The 21040-nt window shown below is 46.2% G+C and overlaps 1 protein-coding gene across 4 annotated transcripts in view; it reads left to right on the plus strand.

Moving 5' to 3' along the window:
* Nucleotides 1-5210: 5210 nt before the first annotated feature.
* SLC25A48 (solute carrier family 25 member 48) overlaps nucleotides 5211-21040 on the plus strand; it is a 50354-nt gene continuing 34524 nt past the window's right edge. For 2 of the 4 annotated variants that reach the window (XM_069969669.1, XM_069969676.1), the window contains exon 1: nucleotides 5211-5313. The gene's annotated coding sequence lies outside the window, so the exon portion shown is untranslated. Of the gene's footprint in view, nucleotides 5314-7369; nucleotides 7475-21040 lie in introns of those variants that run through there. The other 2 variants (XM_069969662.1, XM_069969654.1) reach the window with 1 other exon arrangement.

Raw genomic sequence — 21040 nt, forward strand, 5'->3', positions numbered from 1 at the left:
TCCACATTATGCAGGCTTTCATCATCCACATCATATAGACTCCCATCATCCACACCATGCATCCACACTCCTATCATCCACACTCCCATCATCCACACCATACATCCACACTCTCATCATCCACACTCCCATCATCCACACCATGCAGACTCCCATCATCCACACCATGCACACTCTCATCATCCACACCATGCAGACTCCCATCATCCACACAATGAAGACTCCCATCATCCACACCATGCATGCACGTTCCTATAATCCACACCATGCATGCATTCTCCCATCATTCACACCATGCAGACTCCCATCATCCACACCATGCATGCAGACTCCCATCATCCACACCATGAAGACTCACATCATCCACACCATACAGACTCCCATCATCCACACCATGCATGCAGACTCCCATCATCCACACAATGCAGACTCCTATTATCCCCACCATGAAGATTTCCATCACCAACACCATGCATGCACACTCCCATCATCCACACCATGCATGAACACTCCCATCAACCACACCATGCATGCACAGTCTCATCAACCACAGCATGCATACTCCCACCATCCACACTCCTATCATCCACGCCATGCACACTCCCATCATCCACACCATGCATGCACACTCCTATCACCCACACCATGCACCCTCTAATCATCCACACCATATAGACTCCCTTCATCCACACCATACATCCACACTCCCATCATCCACACCATGCAGACTCCCATCATCCACACCATGCACACTCCCATCATCCACACCATGCATGCACACTCCCATCATCCACACCATGCACACTCGCACCATCCACACCGTGCACACTCGCACCATCCACACCATGCAAACTTCCATCATCCACACCATGCACACTCATCATACACACCATGCACAATCCCATCATCCACACAATGCACACTCATCATCCACACCATACAGACTCCCATCATCCACACCATGCAAACTCCTATCATCCACACCATGCATGCACAATCCCACCATCCACACCATGCACACTCATCATACACACCATGCAGACTCCCATAATCCACACCATGCACACTCATCATACACACCATGCAGACTCCCATAATCCACACCATGCACAATTTCTCAACAAGAGCACACTTACTACAATTTGCAAAAGAACAATACACAGACATAAGAAGACAAACATAAACTTATACTTACTTTTGACAGTGACCCCGGGGATGATGACAATTTGACTGCAGCAGGATCTGTCTGCGTCAGGACAGCCGTCTGAAACGCGCATGCACGGGAAGCAGTCTGTCTCCGACGGGACAGCTTCCTGGAACATGCGCTGGGAAGAGGCCACTATTCATATATGAATATGTATAGTGGGCCGAACTGTGCGGGGCGGGAGGAGGCTAACTGGGCAAGCTGGATGGGAGGGGAGGGTTTGGGGGGGCAGGACAGATGTGGGCGGACTGGGCAGGACGGAGTGGTGCTCCCGGACGCAGGCGACGCCCAAAAATGCTCTTAAGCCCCAAATTTGCATAGGGGCAAAGCACAGAGAAGCATTTATAACATCAATCAACTCCTAAGGTAAAGGGCTTCTGTGGCATATCAGCAGGTTCTCTCGGCAGAAGTGTCGCTTTAAGTACAGGCTTTTGCGACACCACATATAGACAGATTTCCATTCTTCTATCACTGCCAGTTATTAGGTTCCAAATTGATGTCAGGGCAGAGCAAAATCTTCTGCACTGGCAATTGATGGTAAAGGTGCAGCACAACGCTGCCATCTAGTGGGTACTGAAGTGTTGACGAGGAAGCATGATCTTTAACAGCATAGCTCCTACTACTGGCCATATGATGAATGACATTTTACTGGGTACCCGATTTACAGCAATAGATCGCAATACACAGCCAGGCCTTGTTTCAGACTGGGAATCATGTGATATTAGTCTCCTGTGGGGGAAGACAAAGGATTATTGTCTGGCTGATTCTCTTCATTTCCTGGTGGTCAGTGATCTGCTGATGCAGCAGAGAAGCTGCAGAAGCGTAATGAGTGATATGTATACAGATACATATTTTCTAATGTTTATGTAGAGACTTAAAAATGAGACTTAATCCCTGGATAGTTTCGGAGGATTTGTGGTTGGCTGAAGGATGTGTATATCCCGAGCAGAGACTTGTTACAAGTGGTGTTCCTCAAGGGTCTGTTCTGGGTCCTATTCTTATAATATGTTTATAAGTGACATAGGTGAAGTTTTGGTATGTAAAGTTTGTCTGTTTGCTGATGACACAATAGTGTGCAACAGGATTGATATTCCTGGAGGTGTCAGTAATATGGAAAATGATGTAGCTTTGTTAGATAAGTGGTCCAAACAATGTAAATTGCAGTTCAACGTTTCAAAGTGTAAAATAATAGTATTAGTCTTACCAGTAAGCCGGTTTCTTCGAACCTTGACGATGGCTAGGATGTGCCCTAAGGAGCCCTAACAACAACCCCCCCCCAAGATCATTTCATTATATCAGCCACAGCATCATATATCATAAATAATATTTAATACTACTGAGGAATGCTGGTGCAGTCCTGAAGTTTCCAATTTCCCTCCTCGACTTCATGGCAGAACCATAAGAGAATACCGGGCAATTACCGGGGAGAGGAGGGCAACTCTACCCTGAAGAAGCTTTCTGTCACAGGTCAAGTCTTCGTTACTCTGAAATTGCAGTCTGTAATGTTGCACGAATGTATGAGGAGTTGACCAGGTCGCTGCTCTGCTTGTTTGTTCCAGTGATGCGGAAGCTCTTTTCTGATATAGCATTTCTGATCCATCTGGCAATAGTACTTTTAGATACTTTTGTGCCGTTATTCTTTCCCTGAAAATAAGAGGAATAAATTATCATACTTAAGCCATAAAGCGGTAGACTAGGTACGAAATTTTTCCACTGATTTTTGGGTGCTGGACAGAAAAGCAGGATTACATAATTTGTTTCTAAACCAATAGATCAATTAATTAAGACTTTCTAATATTTTTTATTTATTTTTATTTTATTACCCTGCAAACCTCTATTTACTTCTCCCCCAGTTTTATAGATTTAGCCTCCACTTCTCAAAATGTAAAAACCTCGACTGATTCAGATTAGAAAAATAAAAGTCGAGATTGCTGCAGTGCCACCCTGTGCGTTCTTGTGTCAGGCCGACATTTTATTAATAGCCTACATGAGCCTTCATCAAATACACAGACTAACCAAAAGACCAGTTTTTCCTGTATATAGCCTGCTAATAGAAAAGTATTTACTAAAAGTATTGCCCAAGTATTTCAAACTGAACTTGCCATCACACTTCAGTCATCAGCAAACTGCTCTCTTAAAACTTGTGAAAAGTATTAAGCTGTACTGTCACTTTAAGAAACATATTCAGTTAAGCAATCAAGTGGTTAAGTTTATCTTGGACTGTGTGGTTCCTCTGCATCATACACTACAGGTACTACACCCACTATCTTTTAACAGGCGTGTTGGTACATCCAGTGGTGGGCACATACCATTCCTGGCCACTGTGACAAGTGCCGCAGCGGTACTGCAACACCTGCCTTTGCGAGATCCATCTAGCAACCCCCGGTTACCACACTGCTTTTGCTGAAGAAACAGAAGACTGCGAGAGATGTTCTCTCTGTGGTGTTTGGCACTGGCAGTAGAGGTTGACGGAACCTCTCGGTGCCCAATCGCCGGGATGATGTTGTGTCGGTGGTTGGAATATAGCTCAGCCAGTAATAGTACGGTCGTGACGTCAGTGCTAACTCAGCACACAGGTGGGATGGTATACCTGCTTTTGTTTGGTGGCTGACTATATTGCTCCCCAATGGTAGGTCACTTGGGTCCCTTGGGCTCTCATCACGGTGGTCCAGAGTAGGGAGATGACCTACCCAGACTGTCGGTACCGCCACCCACAGTAAGGGGGAAATGACCAAAGGACGGTGTAGCCTGTGCGTATAGGTGCTGGTGCAATTATCACTGAGTCCCAGTAAAATAAATAAAGTGATCTTTACTGAAAAGTTCAGCTTTGAGTTCACTGAATCTGTGCTGAGAGATGCTGAATACTGATTTAGAGAAACAGTGCTGGTTTAGTTGAGTGCGGAGTAGAGTAGAAGGGTTCAGAAGAGTAGAGAGGATTTTGTCTGGAGACCCAAACCCAGTTTAGTAATGTGCTCTGCCATAACTGGTGAGAAGAAATACTGGAAGATACTGCAGAAGAAGAGAATACTTGTGCCTGTTTCCACCTGAATGTCACCATAACCACCTTCTGCTCCTTAGTGTCAGGTTACCCATCCTACGAGGGTGACACAAGCCCCAGTCTTGGTTACCTGAGTGTAGCTAAGTGTCCGAGCATGTCCCGGTTTCCTCTGTTCTGCAAGATAGAGTACATACGCCGTGGGTACGGCTGCTTTGCTCTATCTGGGTCAGTTCCTCTGCCTAGGATACCGCCCTGCTCTGTATAGGGAGGTTCTCGGTGTGGGCTGGAGTGTTCTCTGACTTTAGCTGTTTAGCACTGCATCTTGTCTATAGTAATAGCTTTAGAAAGGAAAGTCTTTACGTTCTCTATATGTGTGTCTGTACTATCACAGCTGATCTTTTCCGGACAGGGCACCAGGCCCTGCCTAAGTTCAACAGGGATGCCTGATCTGTGTATGCTACTCCTCAGAGAATCAGAGAGAAACTACCCCCAAAGTGGCGCTACACTTTCTCTCCCCATGTGACTACCTCCTACAGGGTGTGTAAAAGTCCCTGTGAATGGGGGAGAAGAGAGCATGTTGAGGAAAGAGGATAGAGATAGGTAGAAGGGAAAGAACATCTCTCATTAGTCCACAGAATCACACAACACGACAGTAACCCTATAGTGACTACAGCTGTGCAACACATATAAAACTATACATAGTGACATTTAGTGGTAAAACTCATACACAACTTCATCACCACTTTGCTTTAGAGTGCAAGGCTTTTGCAACAGGTGTCCAGACTAGAAAGACCTGTGGTGGGACACCACATCTCCATCTCCCTCTGCCTTCCGAAATGGGTTACGTAAACAGTGTCTCTGCCAGCTGATTCTGCACTCTGAAGCTGGGAAAGTAATCTAAGGTCAAGTTACTTGTTACCGTACTGTGATTAACCTTCCCAGACTCACAGAAAACAGAAAGTGCAAAAACAGACTACCAGGGACACAGTGTACACAAGTCATCTGGGAAGGGAGGTGGAATGAGGTGGAGACGGGTGAGAATCTCTCGCCCAGTTTTATGTGTCTTCAGCAAGAGCAGCAGGCTCAAAACTGGGGGAAAGAGACTGATAAGGTAATGACATGTATGAAATGTAATTCTTACTCTTTAGGTGAGGGATTATTCAAGATGTTTTTAACCTAACCAGATAATCGCTTTAATCCCGGAGCGGTACGTCATGGGAGACTGTCGCTTAAGGACCCATGAGGTTCCAGTACGCCAGAAGGTCTGGAGCTGCGCTCCTGTCACTGTCTGATTGGAACCTCTGCAGTGTGACTGCAGGAGCCCTGACTGTTTTCCCTGTCGGAGGTCTTTTACCTCCATGCAGTCAGCTCTGACATGTTTAATAAACACTGCCACGGGCAGGTTCTATATTAAAATTGCAGATAATACTGAACAATGCTATGCAGTGCTATTTAACAGTTAGCAATGTAATTAATATAATTAAGTTTTTTTTTAAATGGTCTAAATGATGACATAGCCCCTACCCCAATAAAAGTTTCGATCACCCCCCTTTTCCATTTTATATTAAAAACACAAAAACATGTATTGTAGCTTGTGTAACTGTACAGTGAACAGTGCAAACAAACTAACAAAAAGCTTTTTGCAAATTCTTGTTACATTAGATATGGGGGGGGGGCGATCAAAACATCACATTTACAGGAATATAGCACAAATGAAAACTAGAGATTGTGGCACAAGAAAAATGTCAAAATAAATTGGCCTGGTCCTCAAGGTTAAAATCCTCTGTGTCCTTAAAGTGTACCTGTCTTTATTAAAAAAATTTAACATGTCAAAAGTTTTAGTCGGTCTGGGTCCTCAAACCTGTACCGATCAGGAGATAGAGCCGCAAGAATATGTGCGGCAGCATGTCCACTCTCCACTCTGAATTTAAAAATGGGCTGCTATGGGCTTCTTTTTAAATCAGAGTGGGGAGAGGACACATTGCAGCTGCCATCCTCTGCCCGCTCTATCTCCCAATCGATACTAGTCTAGGCATTCAGACCCGGACCAATCAAAACTTTTGACATGTCTCTTTTTTTTATATAACGACAGGTACACTTTAAGGATATGTTCACACTACGTATATGTCCGGCCGCATATTTTCGCGGCTGGACATATACGTGTTAAACTCAGGCCAGGAATTTACGCAAGTTGCGGCCGGCTACGTACGGACCGCGAACTTACGCCCGTAGTCTACTTACGCTTCCCAAGCGCCCTACGTAGCGATCTGACAGCGGTCTTTTACTTGTAAATCTTCGCCTAGCCCCGGACACCCCACAGAACCTTTTGGATCGGCACAAAAAGCTTGCAAAATGAAGAAATCACCACTACGTACGGGACCGCATGTTATGCTACGTAAGTTACCGCATTTTCGTCCTTAAACAATGGTCTGGTTCATTTTTTACGGCGCCGAGTACGATCCGGGCGTAAGTTCATACGTAGTGTGAACTGTGCAGCCGTACATTGTATACTTTCCATTGTACGCAAACTACGTAAGTCTCCGGCCGCTTATCCACGGAGCGCGCTACGGCCGGAAACGTACGTAGTGTGAACATAGCCTAATTAGGGAATAATGCCTACGGTCAGTTAAGAGGTTAACAGAATTGTCCAAGTGACGGCACTGACAGCATCTTTGCACTTTTTAAAAAACTAAATCATTGATCAAAAATGTAACACATACAACTTTTACTTGTGATTCTCTAAATGTGTTATAAAGGCACTACCCTAATAGCACACACTATCACGTAGAAAATTGATGACTATCTCCTAGGTCAGTACAACTGCAGTGATACCAAGTTCATATATAGAAACATTCACAAAAAAAAAAAACACTTATACAGTAATGCATTGCTTACCCTGCATTGATGCAATAGTACAGCGAGAACACAAGGAAGAGGTTTTGGCCCTGGGCCATAAGGCAGAGTTATACACTATGGAGATGTCACTGATGACATTTGCTTGGCACACTGACAAATATCACCGGGTCAGGATACAAATTTCCGCCAAGTGCTGTCATTATGTTATAAAATAAGTTTGTTTTATGCCACAGTAAAGTTCATTCAACTTGAGCTCAATCGTGAGATAAGTGTTCACATTAGAGAAAACCAGCTCCACCGGAAAAGCCAGTTATGTGCCAAAAAACAGGAGTACATGGCTCATGTCACTTTGTTAGATGATGGGGAAAAAAGTGTCCGACTTCAGCGAGGAGAGAGGCTAACACGATGGGAGCATGGTAAGTGTCCCGTATTGTTAGATGTATTTATTATTTGCGATCTACTCAGAGGAATAAAAACCCACAAAACAAAAGACATTGGAACATGCCCACATTCATTGAACAGCAGACAATGCTAACTTTGGTCCATTTTACAGAATAGCGGCAGAAGGGAAATGGTACAAGCTCAAGTGGGTTAAAAAAAATGATTAATTTATTTTATTCATTCATTTATGTTTATATCGTGTCATGTGTAGTATGCAGTGTTCTATGGAACCATTTACTTATCTAAGGCTATATCATTCGTCATCAATATAGCAGAGAGATAACATTTCTTTTATATGCAGTTTACCTAAATAGCTTTATGAAAGACACAAGCAATGCAAAATCACTGCAATACTATCAAGAAATAAATGGATGTTCTCCAGCAATGTTGTGTTTGAGTCCCACTTATGGCTGAGTTCATATATGTGACATAATAAAAATCAATATACATTCATTGTCACACTGGCTGCCACGCAGATATACAAGTACATACATACACCATAAATCATGCTACAGTAAATGTGACCCTGCATGACAAGCTATGGTGGGAGCTTATTCATTCTATTTCTCAGGAACACAGAAGCTGTAATTTTCATTATGACCACTAGAGGTCAACACTTCAGGCATCCATAATCATATAGGTTTATTTAGATCTAACAATCTCCCTATTCTATCCTTTCTCTTCCTCCTAAATCATCCACCTCAGTTCAGAAACATTATGACCTGATTCTAAAAAGCTGTTTGTCCTTGTGTTATGCCTTACACTCTGCTTGTGTTCTGTGTGAAACACAATGTGTGAATGCAGCCTAAATGCAGGAAGTTCTGGTTGTCTTTGGATTTCAAGTATTAGTATAGCGGTCAACCAAAGAAGATGTAATCACAGCACTCACCAATCAATTAAAACGATGCTTTATTCAAAATTTGGCAGGGCAAGACACATGCATTCCAGATTATGAGTGCTTCATCTGGCCCACCTACAGGGCGTCAGTTTTTATTAATATAGTTTTTGTTAATATTTCTTATTCATTTTTTTTCTGATGTGTAAAAAATAAAATTGGCAATCTTGGCACTTTTTCCCTTTTCATTTACATCATTCACTTAATTTTAGTCCATCAAGTTCAGCTAAGGAAGGGATGGATGGAGGGACGGGGGATGGATGATGAATAGATTCTATACATATGTATTTATGTTATTTTGTTCTAACTGCAAGCTTCCCATAGAGTCTGTCCGAGGTAGACTATGAGAAGATCACCAAGCTGAGGTAGGTTTGAGACCTCCGTCAGACAGGGAAACGGGGGGTCCTGATCAGTTTGCGCTCCTGTCACTTAAATGCTGCGAAAACAGCATGTGAGGAATTATTAGCAGACGGCAGCATAATCTCAGCATTTAAGGGGTTAATGGCAGACGGCAGCATGATCGCTGTGGCCCACCATTAACAGCGACTACCTCACTAGATATAAAAGCAGGTTATAGAGCCCCTGCGCATTGTGCCGTACCAGCACGTCATAAGTGGGAGCAGTTAAAATAGAACCAAAAGGAGGTTAGAGGCTAACCTGCGGTTATGTTCCCCTAAAGCAGGAGATACTGAGGGAGAATTATGTTTTCTCAGTTTCATTCAGTGCAGTTTTCCATCAATCCCCTGCTTTATTAATATATTAGGTGACTTCTTGCACTGGGGGAAGTGCTAGGGGGGGGGGGGGGGGAGATTTATCGAAGGGTGTAAAATTTAGACTGGTGCAAACTGACCACAGCAACCAATCACAGCTCAGCTTCCAGCTCTGGTAAAAGAAAAGAGCAGCCGTGATTGGTTGCTGTGGCCATTTTCCACCAGTCTTAATTTTACACCCTTTAATAAATTTCCCCCATAGTATACATTCTGGCCGGGATCTCTTGCGGCGCCGCAAACAACTGACAAGTCATTTTTCTGTGGCTGCTATTCAGTGAATAGCGGCCGCAGAAAACCCTGTCAGTGCACACTATAGAGCGAGCGGATCCGCACGTACGCTCCATAGTGTGCAGTGGAGTGTTTTGATGTGGGCGCGTGGATGTGCCCGCATCAGAACACTGCGGCCTGAAAGATCATCCGTCCGGTACTGCAGTGATGATCTTTTCAGAGACCAGCCGTTCCGTTCCCCGGCCGGGTCATGGAACGGCCGGTTTCTTACAACGTGTGAGCATATCCTTGAACTGGTCTTGATGTTTTCTTTAAGTTAGCGCATATTAAAGTGTAACTATAAAATATTTTGACCATTTAGTTTTAGTTAGCTTAGGCCATGATAAGATTTTTTGCAATATTCATTAATAGGCTAAAATGAACAGTTTTTTAAATACATGAAGCTGAATGTCCCCTCATAGCCGTGTCTGCTCCTGGAAATCCGTCCTGTGTAGCAGCTAGGTATGGACTCTGACAGGAGCATCGGATAATAGCCCTGACACAGACAGAAACAACCCCCACCCCACCTCCTAGAAGTTCTCTCCCCCCCTCCCCTCACAGAGGTGACTTAGCAGAGCTGATGTGTGTGAGGAGCAGTGCAGGGGAAGAGCTGGATGGAGGGACAAGCACCCAGAGCTTCAACCAGGGGGACATGCCAGCCACAACTCCAATGTACTGCATGAGGGAGAGTGGGTGAGTCACTGAGGGGAGGACTACAAGTCCCAGCACAACACAGCTGTAGTCCTTCCATAGTACATATAACATTCACTATCAGATGTCTGCAGCAGGTGCCCCCACCTCCATGGCTGACATTATCCTACAGTGTTATAAGAGCAGATGACTATCTAATCCCACTGTGTGTGATACCATCTGCTGGGGCTCTGTATCTAATCTTACTGTGTGATACTGTATGTTGGGGCTCTATCTGATCCCACTGTGTGTGTCATACCATCTGCTGGGGTTCTGTATCTAATCTTACTGTGTGATACTGTATGTTGGAGCTCTGTATCTAATCTTACTGTGTGATATTGTATGCTGGGGCTCTATCTGATCCCACTGTGTGTGATACCATCTGCTGGGGCTCTGTATCTAATCTTACTGTGTGATACTGTATCCTTGGGCTCTACCTGATCCCGCTGTGTGTGATACATCTGCTAGGGTGCTGCTCAGTGAATGGAGGGACCCAGCCAGGGAGGGATAGGCCACGCCCACTTTCTCTCAGCCAGGAGAAAAATTCATTTATTCTTCCGAGCTGTATGTAACTGTATGTAAACCTAGGTCCTTCTCTAAACAATATCCAATATTTCGTGACTTGAAACCAATGCAGCATGGCTGTCACATGTGGACAAAAGCTATCCTATTGTCATGCCCCTTCTCCTCTCAATTCACTCAAAGAATGTGGTACCTTTTGAGCAGAACACATGATTTCTCTAGAGCCAAATAAACTTTTAATAAATTGACCAGTCATTTTTCCTTTGTTTTTCATATTCATGTTTCATATTCACTTTCCATGTTACAGATCCTACATGTCTGCATTAGCTTTAAATATATCCAAAGTCAACTGATCATGGGTACGGCTGAAGAGGTGAGATCTAGAGTGAACTGAGGAAAAGGAATAGGGTAACCATAACGATACAGTATTTGTATATGTCCACATATCAGAGACATGCAGCTTTAACAAATACCATCGGAAAACTTTGGAGATTGAAAATATATCTGAAGTTTGGACGATTATCTAAAGATAAAACTAGATTTACATACAGGAAGGGGAAATAGAAAAGAAGGTCATATGAGCTGTCAAAGAAAAGGAAAATGTACTAGGAAATGTTTGGTCAGAGATAGGGACATAGCTGTGCCTATTGTGTGAAAATTGCACAGCTATAATAAAAAGGGAAATGGGTCACTTACATCATGCAATAAAATCTATATTGGACAAACATCCAGACGAGATACAATTTATTCTATAATAAAAAACATAAAAGGGCAAAGGACATAAGATGTCGAGAACCAACAAATCCTAATGCCTCTAAATTGAGTCGGTTGACTATGAGGGGAGGTGAAAGAGAATGGCAATATTGTAAGCTGTAAATTAGTGCAGAGTGAAGCATATTGCATAAGGAAATATAAAGTATTGACTATTCCTATGAAATATTGTAGTGTTAAAGGGAGCCTGTCACCAGGGGCGTAGCTAATGTCTCCTGGGCCCTGGTGCAAGAGGTCAACTTGGGCCCCCCCCCCTCCACTTCCTCAACTATATTATAAGACTGATATTACCAATAATACCAGTATATAGGAAATATCACCATACATATTACTGCCATACTGTCACTAACTAGACCCTGTATACTGAGACCAATATTATCGATAATACCAGTACACAAGGGAAAAATATTACCGCGAAACTACAACCACTACGAGGGGCGTAACTACCACTATAGCAGCCATAGCGGTTGCTATGGGGCCCGCCGCATCAGGGGGCCCCATGGCCTGCTCCTGCAATACACTGGGCCCCCTGAGTTGTCATCATTTGCAGCACCGGGTGGCCCTGCTGGTCTCCTGGGTTTTGCAAATGTCCCTTTAACTGCAAGCACTTCTGACCAGAGCTAGCAGTTATGTAGTTATGACTTCACTTGACCGTTTAGTGGTCAGTCGGGGGGAGGGGGGGGGGGAAATAAAAAGTTTGCTATGGAGCCCAGCCATTTCTAGTTACGCCCCTGACCACTACCATCACCACCATATTGTTACAGACCAAATCCAGTATACTAAATCCAATAAAACACAGTACCAGATAACAAGCAACAAATAACACCGCCACATACTGACTAACACCACCACATACTGACTAACCCCACCAGATACTGACTAACCTCACCACATACTGAGTAACACCACCGCTGCTACTGAATAATCCACTGTACACAGATCACTATCAACTCATCCAGTCATATAGAGGTAGCCCCAGCTCGACACAGGTTCTGTACACCATATACATCACAGTGCAGTTACATCAGGTGACTTACAGGGGCGTATTCTCTGATCGGAGTTCTTCTTCTGTCCTGGGCCATTATGGGAACTTCTCCGAGCCACGAATCCACAGAATCTGCCAGACAGACATATTAGGCTCCTCACTCTGGCACCATCCTCATCACTATACTAACTGCACATCTGTATTGGCCCCTTTACACCCTTGTTTAGTGAGTAGGCTGACTGTATGTGACCCCCTTATAGTATATACCCCCCTCTGTGTGGTCCACTATAGTACATGCCCTATTGCATACACCCCTCGTGTAGTCCCCTTTATTGATGCCCCCTGCATGTTATCCCCCTGATAGATGGCCCCCATGTTATTTCCCTTATAGATGCCCCCGTGTTCTCCCTTATAGATGCCCCCCGTGTTATCCCCCATTTTACCCCCTTATAGTTCCCCCCATGTATCCCCCTTATAGATGCCCCCCATGTATCCCCCTTATAGATGTTCCTCATGTATCCCCCTTAAAGATGGTCCCCATGTATCCCCCTTATAGATGGCCCCCATGTATCCCCCTTATAGATGGCCCCTGATGTATCCCCCCTTATAGATGCCCCCCTGTATCCCCCTTATAGATGCCCCCAATATATCCCCCTTATAGATGGCCCCCATGTATCCCCCTTATAGATGGCCCCCATATATCCCCCTTATAGATGCCCCCATGTATCCCCCTTATAGATAGCCCCCCATATTTCCCCCTTATAGATACCCCCATGTATCCCCCTTATAGATGGTCCTCAATGTATCCCCTATAAATGGCCCCAAAGTATCCCCCTTAAAATGCCCCCCCATGAATCCCTCTTATAGATGCTCCCCATGTATCCCCCTTATAGATGTCCCCCAGTCTGTGCAAAAAAAAAACAACACAAAAAAACTCACCTCCCTGTCTTTCTCCTCATGTCCTCCGATCTGGCTAATGGCTCTGGCTCTGTCCGGTCCCGTCCCCGGCAGCACACACGTGAGCTCAGTTTGCGTCGGGGATGTTACTTCTGGCACAGCGGGCACTTGTTATAGACGCTCCCTGCGCCGGATGTACCATCCCTGGCGCACACTGAGGTCACTGGTGTGTGCTGCCAGGGGACGGGACAGGACAGAGCCAGGGAGCCGCACGTCAGCCGGGGCCCCGTCCCAACCTTCCTCTTGTGATTGCAAGCAAAACCCTGCTTGCGTTCACAAGAGGAAATGGGAGGGGGGCAGTGCGGTGGCAAGGGGGGGCCTCGCGGGCCCCCATCTGGTTGCAGCCCGGTCGCGGCGGTGACCACTGCGACCGCGGTCACTACGCCACTGCCTGTCACCAGGACAATGCTATTTAATCTATCGCCATCATGAGGAAGAACTGAGCAGATTGATATCCATCTTTGTGGGAAAAATTCAGTATAACTTGTTGATTGAAATCCCTGAATCTTTAGCATAGAAACCATAGAAACAGATTTCAATCAGTAAATAGAGGTTATACTGACTCTTCCCCCATAAAGATATAGTCTGCTCAGCTCCCTCTTCAATTATGTAGCCTTTTCATGGCAAGTTTCCCTTTATTGAGCTCCAAGCATAGTCAGTCATGCAGAGTCACGTTTATTTTGTTACTATAATGCATGGTTTGCATCAGGGCCGTCTTAACAGCATTATGGGCCCCTGGGCAGAGGTGCGAATTGGGCCCCACCCCCCGTGGCCGCCGCCATCAAAACCTCCCATCTTTGCAACCCCGCCCCTAGCCAGTTCAATTACGTACAATAAAAAATACTAATTATTGTTAACATAAACTTTAATTCACAACACAGTCTCTCAGCAGCACAAAAACAAAAAATAACCGTGCGTGCCTCACCAAACCAGACCAGGTTGGCTTCAAAGTATCCAAAAAATGCAATGGAGACAGCACTTCCAACAGCAGTCTGCAGGGTTTATTGTCACACCAGTGCAACATGTCTCATATATACAGAGGGGCAACAACATGACTATTATATATGAGAACCATGTTATTTACCTGTATAATACAATATACAGTGGTACCTTGGTTTAAGAGTAACTTGGTTTAAGAGCGTTTTGCAAGAATAGCTCACAGTTTTTCAAAATTGTCCCTTGGTTTAAGAGCATTGCTTTGGTTTAAGAGCTCCTGGTATTGGGTGGGAGCGTGAGTGGGGGAGGGGCATGGCCTGCATAGCGGGGTCTGCAGCACAGTACTCTGACCCAGGAAGTCTCTCTCACCTTCCAATTTATAGCAGATCCACTTTAGGCTGGGGCTTGCATCAGGGGACAGGACTGTGGGGGTAATCTCTTTATAGCTTTAACCCCTCTCTCCCCGGACAGAGAGTGCTGCTATACTGTGTCCACATCTGCCCTGCTCATTCCTTCATGCTCCCTGCAGTCTCTATCAGTCCTTGTGTTTCCCCTCCTCTCCATTCCTGCTATAATGTGCTTGCACTCACACTCAGCTATACACACTACTGCTATAATGTGCTTGCACTCACACTCAGCTATACACACTGCTGCTATAATGTGCTTGCACTCACACTCAGCTATACACACTGCTGCTATAATGATTATAAAATGATTTTTGGGGTGTGGAACCAATTGTCTACATTTCAATGATTTCTTATGGGAAAATTTGCTTTGGTATAAGAGTGGATTTGGATTACAAGCACGGTCCCGGAACGAATTATGCTCGTAATCCAAGGCACCACTGTACAGGGAAACAACATGACTTATATATAGAGAAGGGCAAAACAACATGTCTCATATAGAAAGAGGGGCAACAAAATGACTATTATATATGAGAACCATGTTGTCTCCCTGTATGTATACTGTATAATACAATATACAGGGAAACAACATGGCTTATATATAGAGAGGGGCAAAACAACATGTCTCATTTATACAGAGGGGCAACAACATGACTATTATATATGAGAACCATGTTGTTTCCCTGTATACAGAATACAGGGAAACAACATGGTTCATATATAATATAATAGTCATGTTGTTGCTCCTCTGTCTATATGAGGCATGTTGTTTTGCCCTTCTCTATATATATGCCAGATAACAAGCAACAAATATTACCACCGCATACTGACTAACACCACCGCTGCTACTGACTAATCCACTGTACACAGATCACTATCACCTCATCCAGTCACCCACCTCATCCACCTACATCAAGTGACTCACCTGGGACGTCTTCTCTGATTGGAGTTCTTCCCTTTTCATCTTCTTCTCCATTTGCCCTGTACCGTTATGAGAACTTCTCCGAGCCACGAATCCACAGAATCTGACAGACAAACATATTAGGCTCCACACTATGTCACCATCCTCATCTCTATACTCACTGCACATCTGTATTGGCCCCTTATAGATGGCTCCCCCCTGTATTACCCCCTTATAGATGGCTCCCCCCTGTATTACCCCCTTATAGATGGCTCCCCCCTGTATTACCCCCTTATAGATGGCTCCCCCCTGTATCCCCCCGTATAGATGGCTCCCCCATGTATCCCCCCTATAGATGGCTCCCCCGTATTCCCCCCTTATAGATGACTCCATGTATCCCCCCCTGTATAGATGGCTCCCCCGTATCCCCCCCATAGATGGCTCCCCCCTGTATCCCCCTGTATAGATGGCTCCCCCGTATTCCCCCCTTATAGATGGCTCCCCCTGTATCCCACCCCTCGTATAGATGGCTCCCCCCTGTATCCCCCCCTATAAATGGCTCCCCCCTTTATCCCACCCCCTCGTATAGATGGCTCCCCCCTGTATCCCTCCCTATAGATGGCTCCCCCCTGTAACCCCCCCCCCTCATATAGATGGCTCCCCCTGTATCCCCCCCATAGATGGCTCCCCCTGTACCCCCCTCGTATAGATGGCTCCCCCCTCTATTCCCCCCTTATAGATGACTCCCCCCTGTATCCCCCCCTCGTATAGATGGCTCCCCCTGTATCCCCCCCTATAGATGGCTTCCCCCTGTATCACCCCACCCCCTCATATAGATGGCTCCCCCTGTATCCCCCCCTATAGATGGCTCCCCCTGTATTCCCCCCTTATAGATGGCTCCCCCCTGTATCCCCCCCCCCCCTCGTATAGATGGCTCCCCCCTGTATCCCCCCTATAGATGGCTCCCCCGTATTCCCCCCTTATAGATGGCTCCCCCCTCTATCCCCCCCCCCCGTATAGATCGCTCCCCCCTGCACAGCAGATAAAAAAAAAAAAAAAAAAACCCACTCACCTACCAGCGCTCCCTTGTCGCTGCTTCCTCTCCTCTTCTGCCCTCGGCTGATGCATCGCTCCCTGGGGGATTCTCAGGGAGCGCACACATCCGGAAGCACTGAGGTTCCTGATGCGTGCACTCCCTGAGAATCCCCCAGGGAGCGACGCATCAGCTGGGGCTGGATTTCCTCTTGCGACCGCAAGCAAGAAAGTGCTTGCGGTCGCAAGAGAAGGGGGGGCGCGCAGGGCCGTCTTACCCATTGGGCATGGTAGGCGGCTGCCCGGGGACCCTTGTGTCCTAGGGGGCCAATGCCCGCTGTGACAGCGGGCAGGGGCCCCCTAGGACGCAAGGGCCCCCGGGCAGCCGCCTACCATGCCCAATGGGTAAGACGGCCCTGGTTTGCATAAGTATATGGTGAATGTAGATACTTATATATAGATAAGGGCAAAACAACATGTCTCATATAGAAAGAGGGGCAACAAAATGACTATTATATATGAGAACCATGTTGTTTCCCTGTATGTATACTGTATAATACAATATACAGGGAAACAACATGGCTTATATATAGAGAGGGGCAAAACAACATGTCTCATTTATACAGAGGGGCAACAAAATGACTATTATATATGAGAACCATGTTGTTTCCCTGTATACAGAATACAGGGAAACAACATGGTTCATATATAATATAATAGTCATGTTGTTGCTCCTCTGTCTCTATGAGACATGTTGTTTTGCCCTTCTCTATATATATGCCAGATAACAAGCAACAAATATTACCACCGCATACTGGCTAACACCACCGCTGCTACTGACTAATCCACTGTACACAGATCACTATCACCTCATCCAGTCACCCACCTCATCCACCTACATCAAGTGACTCACCTGGGACGTCTTCTCTGATTGGAGTTCTTCCCTTTTCATCTTCTTCTCCATTTGCCCTGTGCCGTTATGAAAACTTCTCCGAGCCACGAATCCACAGAATCTGACAGACAAACATATTAGGCTCCACACTATGTCACCATCCTCATCTCTATACTCACTGCACATCTGTATTGGCCCCTTATAGATGGCTCCCCTCTGTATTACCCCCTTATAGATGGCTCCCCCTGTATTACCCCCTTATAGATGGCTCCCCCCTGTATCCCCCCGTATAGATGGCTCCCCCATGTATCCCCCCTATAGATGGCTCCCCCGTATTCCCCCCTTATAGATGACTCCATGTATCCCCCCCTGTATAGATGGCTCCCCCGTATCCCCCCTATAGATGGCTCCCCCCTGTATCCCCCCGTATAGATGGCTCCCCCTTATTCCCCCCTTATAGATGGCTCCCCCTGTATCCCACCCCTCATATAGATGGCTCCCCCCTGTATCCCCCCCTATAAATGGCTCCCCCCTTTATCCCACCCCCTCGTATAGATGGCTCCCCCCTGTATCCCTCCCTATAGATGGCTCCCCCCTGTATCCCACTCCCCTCGTATAGATGGCTCCCCCCTGTATCCCCCCCTATAGATGGCTCCCCCGTATTCCCCCCTTATAGATGGCTCCCCCCTGTATCCCCCCCCCCCTCGTATAGATGGCTCCCCCTGTATCCCCCCCCATAGATGGCTCCCCCTGTACCCCCCTCGTATAGATGGCTCCCCCCTCTATTCCCCCCTTATAGATGACTCCCCCCTGTATCCCCCCCTCGTATAGATGGCTCCCCCTGTATCCCCCCCTATAGATGGCTCCCCCCTGTATCACCCCCCCTCATATAGATGGCTCCCCCTGTATCCCCCCCTATAGATGGCTCCCCCTGTATTCCCCCCTTATAGATGGCTCCCCCCTGTATCCCCCCCCCTCGTATAGATGGCTCCCCCCTGTATCCCCACCCTATAGATGGCTCCCCCGTATTCCCCCCTTATAGATGGCTCCCCCCTCTATCCTCCCCCCCCCCGTATAGATCGCTCCCCCCTGCACAGCAGATAAAAAACAAACAAACACCCAACTGACCTACCAGCGCTCCCTTGTCGCTGCTTCCTCTCCTCTTCTGCCCTCGGCTGATGCATCGCTCCCTGGGGGATTCTCAGGGAGCGCACACATCCGGAAGCACTGAGGTTCCTGATGCGTGCACTCCCTGAGAATCCCCCAGGGAGCGACGCATCAGCTGGGGCTGGATTTCCTCTTGCGACCGCAAGCAAGAAAGTGCTTGCGGTCGCAAGAGAAGGGGGGGCGCGCAGGGCCGTCTTACCCATTGGGCATGGTAGGCGGCTGCCCGGGGACCCTTGCGTCCTAGGGGGCCAATGCCCGCTGTGACAGGGCATTGGCCAAGGGCATTGGACAAGGGCCCCCGGGCAGCCGCCTACCATGCCCAATGGGTAAGACGGCCCTGGTTTGCATAAGTATATGGTGAATGTAGATACTTATATAGTTAAATAGCAGCTAGTGCTACATTAATATCTTAATATACAGTATATTTTTAAATTATGTCACAGTAGGTCTAGTTTTACACCTAGTAAAATTTACTGAACAATTCTTTATAGTACAGCACAATACAACAGTCCAAGGTGTGTTAGCTTGAGAGGAGAACAGTATGTAGGTCACTTACCGCTTACACTAGTACTAGTACTAACACTGCTGAGGCAGGGGAAACTGGAGAGTTTGGAATAAAAGATCTGAATGGGAAGGCAATACTTTGTTGAGAGAAGAGATGGGCCCTATTACACCAACATATATATGACAGATTATCTGAGAGATTTTTAGAAGGAAACAATAGAGCTCCTGCAGAGGTCAGGGGTTATCAGTGCAGTAAAGTATATACACACATAAATTTTTTTGCTATGGGGCCCCGTGAATCCTAGCTATGCCCATGCCTAGAAGTGTCAACCTAGACCTAGACATACTGGGGGGCGTGCACTAGGAAAAAGGTTGAGATTTTATTTCCAAAATCTGCCCCATTTTCTCGATGTAAGCCCTGCTCACCTGATGGGCAGGAAGGAAGGAGGAGTGGCCTTCTCTCACGCCCGATCACGATTTATGCCTCCAAACAGACGTAAATAGTGACGGAAATCTACACCAGAGCAGGTGTAGATTTCTGCACTTACTGAGGTCCCGCTGTACTTACTAAAAGATTTGTGCACCTTAGTATATCTGGTGGGATGCATGGGGGCAGGGCTTTAAGACTGTTGTATGAGCCTGTCTTGATGAATTCCCCCCACTGTCTCCCACAAGCAGGTGGTAGAATATAGATATACTTCAGCATATGATACCTGCCAGTGAATAGAAGCAGTGTGAGACATAGAAATACAGTGAATCATATACAGTATACCCCTGAGATAATGAATAAACTAAGTTAGTGTGCCACTCTACATATCAGCAGCACAGAAAGGGGGTTCTGTGACAGGGCACCCACTAGACCCATGACCACAAGTCCCTAACGGTAAAAACAGCCCTGTGTGTTCAGATGTCTCTGCTAAGCAACATGCGTGATTAAGCTTGGACTGTGTGTGCATAGAAAATACCAACGACCATGGATTATAAACAAACAGGACTATACAATGGCTGGTGACTAGAATACCATTTTTTTTATTGTATTGCACTGTATGCGTATTTCCTGAAGATATTGTCAGGACAGGGGAGGTAGGGACAAGAAACGACAGTGAGCCCTAAAGCTGAGCCCACCCCCTTTCCCTACCTACTTGCTTTAAACGGCCCTAGGTAGCCGCAGACTAGAGAAGTAGAGAAATACTCAGGGTTGAAACTATAATTGCAAAAGAATGGTGACATCTTAAGCGAGCGCTGCTCATGATTGTTTAAGCTGAATTCAGCTAGAGATATTAAGTGTCTCCATTTGTCTTGGGCATCAGCCACGAAACATCTCAGAAACTGTTCTAGAGACTGGCTGATCCTCTCCGCCTGCCCATTTATCTGTGGGTGGAAGGCAGACAAGAAAGACAAGGACATACCCAATTGACCACAGAATTCTCTCCAAAACTTAGCCACAAACTGAACACCTTGGTCGGACACAATATTTTCGGGAATACCTTGCAAGCGCAAAATGTGATTAATAAACAATGTAGCCAAAGTACGAGCATTTGGTAGTTTGCCAAAAGGGATAAGATGACACATCTTAGAAAATCTATCAACAACTACCCAAATAACAGTTTTGGGGCAAGTCAGTGATGAAATCCATCGAAATATGTGTCCATGGCACAGGTAGCGGGTGTACCTCGGGCCCAGGAAGGCCACCAGTAGTGGCGTGAAAGCAAGTATTTGGTTCCTGCCAACCCTGGGTGCCCAGCTAACAAGGAGCTGTGAAGTTCTTCTAAGAATCGGAGGCGAAGATTAGGGGGTACAAATAGTAGAGACTCTGGAGTGTTCTGGGGTGCCAGAGACTGAGACACA

This window comes from Dendropsophus ebraccatus, chromosome 1, assembly GCF_027789765.1.
Source record: "Dendropsophus ebraccatus isolate aDenEbr1 chromosome 1, aDenEbr1.pat, whole genome shotgun sequence".
NCBI classification, from domain to species: Eukaryota; Metazoa; Chordata; class Amphibia; order Anura; family Hylidae; genus Dendropsophus; species Dendropsophus ebraccatus.